This window comes from Scyliorhinus canicula, chromosome 26, assembly GCF_902713615.1.
Source record: "Scyliorhinus canicula chromosome 26, sScyCan1.1, whole genome shotgun sequence".
NCBI classification, from domain to species: domain Eukaryota; kingdom Metazoa; phylum Chordata; class Chondrichthyes; order Carcharhiniformes; family Scyliorhinidae; genus Scyliorhinus; species Scyliorhinus canicula.
The window spans coordinates 12,864,985-12,871,885 of record NC_052171.1 but is presented as its reverse complement, the minus strand read 5'-3'; the positions used below and the strand labels follow the sequence as shown (position 1 = coordinate 12,871,885).

The 6,901-nt window shown below is 51.1% G+C and overlaps 7 non-coding genes across 7 annotated transcripts; all 7 read right to left on the bottom strand.

Moving 5' to 3' along the window:
• Window positions 1-788: 788 nt before the first annotated feature.
• LOC119957623 lies at window positions 789-979 on the bottom strand. Its single transcript, XR_005458851.1, has one exon. It is a non-coding gene; the product is annotated as a U2 spliceosomal RNA (small nuclear RNA).
• A 779-nt stretch (window positions 980-1,758) lies between these two features.
• Window positions 1,759-1,949, bottom strand: LOC119957622. The gene has a single exon (XR_005458850.1). It is a non-coding gene; the product is annotated as a U2 spliceosomal RNA (small nuclear RNA).
• A 779-nt stretch (window positions 1,950-2,728) lies between these two features.
• Window positions 2,729-2,919, bottom strand: LOC119957620. The gene has a single exon (XR_005458848.1). It is a non-coding gene; the product is annotated as a U2 spliceosomal RNA (small nuclear RNA).
• A 785-nt stretch (window positions 2,920-3,704) lies between these two features.
• Window positions 3,705-3,895, bottom strand: LOC119957660. Its single transcript, XR_005458887.1, has one exon. It is a non-coding gene; the product is annotated as a U2 spliceosomal RNA (small nuclear RNA).
• A 779-nt stretch (window positions 3,896-4,674) lies between these two features.
• Window positions 4,675-4,865, bottom strand: LOC119957610. The gene has a single exon (XR_005458843.1). It is a non-coding gene; the product is annotated as a U2 spliceosomal RNA (small nuclear RNA).
• A 785-nt stretch (window positions 4,866-5,650) lies between these two features.
• LOC119957599 lies at window positions 5,651-5,841 on the bottom strand. Its single transcript, XR_005458842.1, has one exon. It is a non-coding gene; the product is annotated as a U2 spliceosomal RNA (small nuclear RNA).
• A 785-nt stretch (window positions 5,842-6,626) lies between these two features.
• Window positions 6,627-6,817, bottom strand: LOC119957651. The gene has a single exon (XR_005458878.1). It is a non-coding gene; the product is annotated as a U2 spliceosomal RNA (small nuclear RNA).
• Window positions 6,818-6,901: the final 84 nt, after the last annotated feature.

Sequence of the window (6,901 nt, the reverse complement as noted above, 5' to 3'; positions counted from 1 at the left end):
GATAGCCCATATTTGCCGCCTATGGCTCTGGTCCTCCTCGTCCACCGACATTTAGCTGCACCTTGCTGCGCACGACTGTGCTTTGGAACTTTTAGTCTACGGTGACGGTTGGTCAATAGACCTGCAGTTTGGCCGAGCACGATGGAGTCTGTGCGTGCAGTACCAGAAAATCACAATAGTTGGTCGTCGTCTGAATCGCCTGCCCCAGTACTCACCAGAAGAAAGGAAGACGCTGTGATGGCCCAGTGGCACCCAACCCAGGCAATTGAAGAAACCTCCAGCTTTGCCGAGCAAAATGCAATCTGTGCACACAGCATGTAATGGCGAAATGGAACAGGGGGCAACGTCTACGCTCCACAAACTCCACCCTGGTGTTTTGGCCGTGGCGTCAGGAGGAGGAAAAGAGACGCCGTGAAGGCATACATCCATCCAAACCTGAGAGCCATTCAGTCTGACGCTAGACTTTCCTGTTGTGCCGAATGAAGAGCTGTGGAAAATGAAGTGAGGAGAACGCAAGTCGGCATCCTAGAGTGATGGTGAGTGGCCTGTAAAAACCAGCAGGAAAACTGTGTGGCATATGAGCAGAAAACGGAGCCTGTGTGCCGCACATCTGCAAGCCCATTGGCTCGCAACTTTAGTACACGAGTTGCTGCCAGCAGAAACTCTAGCAGTGCTTTGGAGCCTGAAAGTCCTTAGATTGGTCAGGATGAGAGAACTTGACAGGGTGAAAGGGAGGAGGCTATTTATGCGCCATGATCTGCTTTTGCACGTTTTGCTCCCCAAAACGGGGTGAGGGCACCATTCCTGGAAGCACTGCAAGACCAGGTTGATGCTTGGAGCGGAAGGAGCAAGTCCCTGGACCATCTCCGAGTCCCAAAAATCAATTTAATATTTGGTCCCTAGATTGGGGACATATCAGATATTAAACTGATAAGAACAGATACTACACTTGATCTGAGCCAAAAGGCCGAGAAGCGATAGCCCATATTTGCCGCCTATGGCTCTGGTCCTCCTCGTCCACCGACATTCAGCTGCACCTTGCTGCGCTCGACTGTGCTTTGGAACTTTTAGTCTACGGTGACGGTTGGTCAATAGACCTGCAGTTTGGCCGAGCACGATGGAGTCTGTGCGTGCAGTACCAGAAAATCACAATAGTTGGTCGTCGTCTGAATCGCCTGCCCCAGTACTCACCAGAAGAAAGGAAGACGCTGTGATGGCCCAGTGGCACCCAACCCAGGGAATCGAAGAAACCTCCAGCTTTGCCGAGCAAAATGCAATCTGTGCACACAGCATGTAATGGCGAAATGGGGGCAATGTCTAGGCTCCCCGAACTCCACCCTGGTGTTTTGGCCGTGGCGTCAGGAGGATGAAAAGAGAGGCCGTGAAGGCATACATCCATCCAAACCTGAGAGCCATTCAGTCTGACGCTGCACTTTCCTATTGTGCCGAATGAAGAGCTGTGGAAAATGAAGTGAGGAGAACGCAAGTCGGCATACTGGAGTGATGTTGAGTGGCCTGCACAAACCAGCAGGAAAACTGTGTGGCATATGAGCAGAAAACGGAGCCTGTGTGCCGCACATCTGCAAGCCCATTGGCCCGCAACTTTAGTACACGAGTTGCTGCCAGCAGAAAATCTAGCAGTGCTTTGGAGCCTGAAAATCCTTAGATTGGTCAGGATGAGAGAACTTGACAGGGTGAAAAGGAGAAGGCTATTTATGCGCCATGATCTGCTTTTGCACGTTTTGCTCCCCAAAACGGGGTGAGGGCACCATTCCTGGAAGCACTGCAAGACCAGATTGATGCTTGGAGCGGAATGAGCAAGCCCCTGGATCATCTCCGAGTCCCAAAAATCAATTTAATATTTGGTCCCTAGATTGGGGACATATCAGATATTAAACTGATAAGAACAGATACTACACTTGATCTGAGCCAAAAGGCCGAGAAGCGATAGCCCATATTTGCCGCCTATGGCTCTGGTCCTCCTCGTCCACCGACATTCAGCTGCACCTTGCTGCGCTCGACTGCGCTTTGGAACTTTTAGTCTACGGTGACGGTTGGTCAATAGACCTGCAGTTTCGCCGAGCACGATGGAGTCTGTGCGTGCAGTACCAGAAAATCACAATAGTTGGTCGTCGTCTGAATCGCCTGCCCCAGTACTCACCAGAAGAAAGGAAGACGCTGTGATGGCCCAGTGGCACCCAACCCAGGGAATCGAAGAAACCTCCAGCTTTGCCGAGCAAAATGCAATCTGTGCACACAGCATGTAATGGCGAAATGGGGGCAATGTCTAGGCTCCCCGAACTCCACCCTGGTGTTTTGGCCGTGGCGTCAGGAGGATGAAAAGAGAGACCGTGAAGGCATACATCCATCCAAACCTGAGAGCCATTCAGTCTGACGCTGCACTTTCCTATTGTGCCGAATGAAGAGCTGTGGAAAATGAAGTGAGGAGAACGCAAGTCGGCATACTGGAGTGATGTTGAGTGGCCTGCACAAACCAGCAGGAAAACTGTGCGGCATATGAACAGAACACGGAGCCTGTGTGCCGCACATCTGCAAGCCCATTGGCTCGCTACTTTAGTACGCGAGTTGCTGCCAGCAGAAAATCTAGCAGTGCTTTGGAGCCTGAAAATCCTCAGATTGGTCAGGATGAGAGAACTTGACAGGGTGAAAAGGAGAAGGCTATTTATGCGCCATGATCTGCTTTTGCACATTTTGCTCCCCAAAACGGGGTGAGGGCACCATTCCTGGAAGCACTGCAAGACCAGATTGATGCTTGGAGCGGAAGGAGCAAGCCCCTGGACCATCTCCGAGTCCCAAAAATCAATTTAATATTTGGTCCCTAGATTGGGGACATATCAGATATTAAACTGATAAGAACAGATACTACACTTGATCTGAGCCAAAAGGCCGAGAAGCGATAGCCCATATTTGCCGCCTATGGCTCTGGTCCTCCTCGTCCACCGACATTCAGCTGCACCTTGCTGCGCACGACTGTGCTTTGGAACTTTTAGTCTACGGTGACGGTTGGTCAATAGACCTGCAGTTTGGCCGAGCACGATGGAGTCTGTGCGTGCAGTACCAGAAAATCACAATAGTTGGTCGTCGTCTGAATCGCCTGCCCCAGTACTCACCAGAAGAAAGGAAGACGCTGTGATGGCCCAGTGGCACCCAACCCAGGCAATTGAAGAAACCTCCAGCTTTGCCGAGCAAAATGCAATCTGTGCACACAGCATGTAATGGCGAAATGGAACAGGGGGCAACGTCTACGCTCCACGAACTCCACCCTGGTGTTTTGGCCGTGGCGTCAGGAGGATGAAAAGAGACGCCGTGAAGGCATACATCCATCCAAACCTGAGAGCCATTCAGTCTGACGCTAGACTTTCCTGTTGTGCCGAATGAAGAGCTGTGGAAAATGAAGTGAGGAGAACGCAAGTCGGCATCCTAGAGTGATGGTGAGTGGCCTGTAAAAACCAGCAGGAAAACTGTGTGGCATATGAGCAGAAAACGGAGCCTGTGTGCCGCACATCTGCAAGCCCATTGGCTCGCAACTTTAGTACACGAGTTGCTGCCAGCAGAAACTTTAGCAGTGCTTTGGAGCGTGAAAGTCCTTAGATTGGTCAGGATGAGAGAACTTGACAGGGTGAAAGGGAGGAGGCTATGTATGCGCCATGATCTGCTTTTGCACGTTTTGCTCCCCAAAACGGGGTGAGAGCACCATTCCTGGAAGCACTGCAAGACCAGGTTGATGCTTGGAGCGGAAGGAGCAAGCCCCTGGACCATCTCCGAGTCCCGAAAATCAATTTAATATTTGGTCCCTAGATTGGGGACATATCAGATATTAAACTGATAAGAACAGATACTACACTTGATCTAAGCCAAAAGGCCGAGAAGCGATAGCCCATATTTGCCGCCTATGGCTCTGGTCCTCCTCGTCCACCGACATTCAGCTGCACCTTGCTGCGCTCGACTGCGCTTTGGAACTTTTAGTCTACGGTGACGGTTGGTCAATAGACCTGCAGTTTGGCCGAGCACGATGGAGTCTGTGCGTGCAGTACCAGAAAATCACAATAGTTGGTCGTCGTCTGAATCGCCTGCCCCAGTACTCACCAGAAGAAAGGAAGACGCTGTGATGGCCCAGTGGCACCCAACCCAGGGAATCGAAGAAACCTCCAGCTTTGCCGAGCAAAATGCAATCTGTGCACACAGCATGTAATGGCGAAATGGGGGCAATGTCTAGGCTCCCCGAACTCCACCCTGGTGTTTTGGCCGTGGCGTCAGGAGGATGAAAAGAGAGGCCGTGAAGGCATACATCCATCCAAACCTGAGAGCCATTCAGTCTGACGCTGCACTTTCCTATTGTGCCGAATGAAGAGCTGTGGAAAATGAAGTGAGGAGAACGCAAGTCGGCATACTGGAGTGATGTTGAGTGGCCTGCACAAACCAGCAGGAAAACTGTGCGGCATATGAACAGAACACGGAGCCTGTGTGCCGCACATCTGCAAGCCCATTGGCTCGCTACTTTAGTACGCGAGTTGCTGCCAGCAGAAAATCTAGCAGTGCTTTGGAGCCTGAAAATCCTCAGATTGGTCAGGATGAGAGAACTTGACAGGGTGAAAAGGAGAAGGCTATTTATGCGCCATGATCTGCTTTTGCACATGTTGCTCCCCAAAACGGGGTGAGGGCACCATTCCTGGAAGCACTGCAAGACCAGATTGATGCTTGGAGCGGAAGGAGCAAGCCCCTGGACCATCTCCGAGTCCCAAAAATCAATTTAATATTTGGTCCCTAGATTGGGGACATATCAGATATTAAACTGATAAGAACAGATACTACACTTGATCTGAGCCAAAAGGCCGAGAAGCGATAGCCCATATTTGCCGCCTATGGCTCTGGTCCTCCTCGTCCACCGACATTCAGCTGCACCTTGCTGCGCACGACTGTGCTTTGGAACTTTTAGTCTACGGTGACGGTTGGTCAATAGACCTGCAGTTTGGCCGAGCACGATGGAGTCTGTGCGTGCAGTACCAGAAAATCACAATAGTTGGTCGTCGTCTGAATCGCCTGCCCCAGTACTCACCAGAAGAAAGGAAGACGCTGTGATGGCCCAGTGGCACCCAACCCAGGCAATTGAAGAAACCTCCAGCTTTGCCGAGCAAAATGCAATCTGTGCACACAGCATGTAATGGCGAAATGGAACAGGGGGCAACGTCTACGCTCCACGAACTCCACCCTGGTGTTTTGGCCGTGGCGTCAGGAGGATGAAAAGAGAGGCCGTGAAGGCATACATCCATCCAAACCTGAGAGCCATTCAGTCTGACGCTGCACTTTCCTATTGTGCCGAATGAAGAGCTGTGGAAAATGAAGTGAGGAGAACGCAAGTCGGCATACTGGAGTGATGTTGAGTGGCCTGCACAAACCAGCAGGAAAACTGTGCGGCATATGAACAGAACACGGAGCCTGTGTGCCACACATCTGCAAGCCCATTGGCTCGCTACTTTAGTACGCGAGTTGCTGCCAGCAGAAAATCTAGCAGTGCTTTGGAGCCTGAAAATCCTCAGATTGGTCAGGATGAGAGAACTTGACAGGGTGAAAAGGAGAAGGCTATTTATGCGCCATGATCTGCTTTTGCACATTTTGCTCCCCAAAACGGGGTGAGGGCACCATTCCTGGAAGCACTGCAAGACCAGATTGATGCTTGGAGCGGAAGGAGCAAGCCCCTGGACCATCTCCGAGTCCCAAAAATCAATTTAATATTTGGTCCCTAGATTGGGGACATATCAGATATTAAACTGATAAGAACAGATACTACACTTGATCTGAGCCAAAAGGCCGAGAAGCGATAGCCCATATTTGCCGCCTATGGCTCTGGTCCTCCTCGTCCACCGACATTCAGCTGCACCTTGCTGCGCACGACTGTGCTTTGGAACTTTTAGTCTACGGTGACGGTTGGTCAATAGACCTGCAGTTTGGCCGAGCACGATGGAGTCTGTGCGTGCAGTACCAGAAAATCACAATAGTTGGTCGTCGTCTGAATCGCCTGCCCCAGTACTCACCAGAAGAAAGGAAGACGCTGTGATGGCCCAGTGGCACCCAACCCAGGCAATTGATGAAACCTCCAGCTTTGCCGAGCAAAATGCAATCTGTGCACACAGCATGTAATGGCGAAATGGAACAGGGGGCAACGTCTACGCTCCACGAACTCCACCCTGGTGTTTTGGCCGTGGCGTCAGGAGGATGAAAAGAGACGCCGTGAAGGCATACATCCATCCAAACCTGAGAGCCATTCAGTCTGACGCTAGACTTTCCTGTTGTGCCGAATGAAGAGCTGTGGAAAATGAAGTGAGGAGAACGCAAGTCGGCATCCTAGAGTGATGGTGAGTGGCCTGTAAAAACCAGCAGGAAAACTGTGTGGCATATGAGCAGAAAACGGAGCCTGTGTGCCGCACATCTGCAAGCCCATTGGCTCGCAACTTTAGTACGCGAGTTGCTGCCAGCAGAAAATCTAGCCGTGCTTTGGAGCCTGAAAATCCTTAGATTGGTCAGGATGAGAGAACTTGACAGGGTGAAAAGGAGAAGGCTATTTATGCGCCATGATCTGCTTTTGCACATTTTGCTCCCCAAAACGGGGTGAGGGCACCACCCCTGGAAGCACTGCAAGACCAGATTGATGCTTGGAGCGGAAGGAGCAAGACCCTGGACCATCTCCGAGTCCCAAAAATCAATTTAATATTTGGTCCCTAGATTGGGGATATATCAGATATTAAACTGATAAGAACAGATACTACAATTGATCTGAGCCAAAAGGCCGAGAAGCGATAACCCATATTTGCCGCCTATGGCTCTGGTCCTCCTCGTCCACCGACATTCAGCTGCACCTTGCTGCGCACGACTGTGCTTTGGA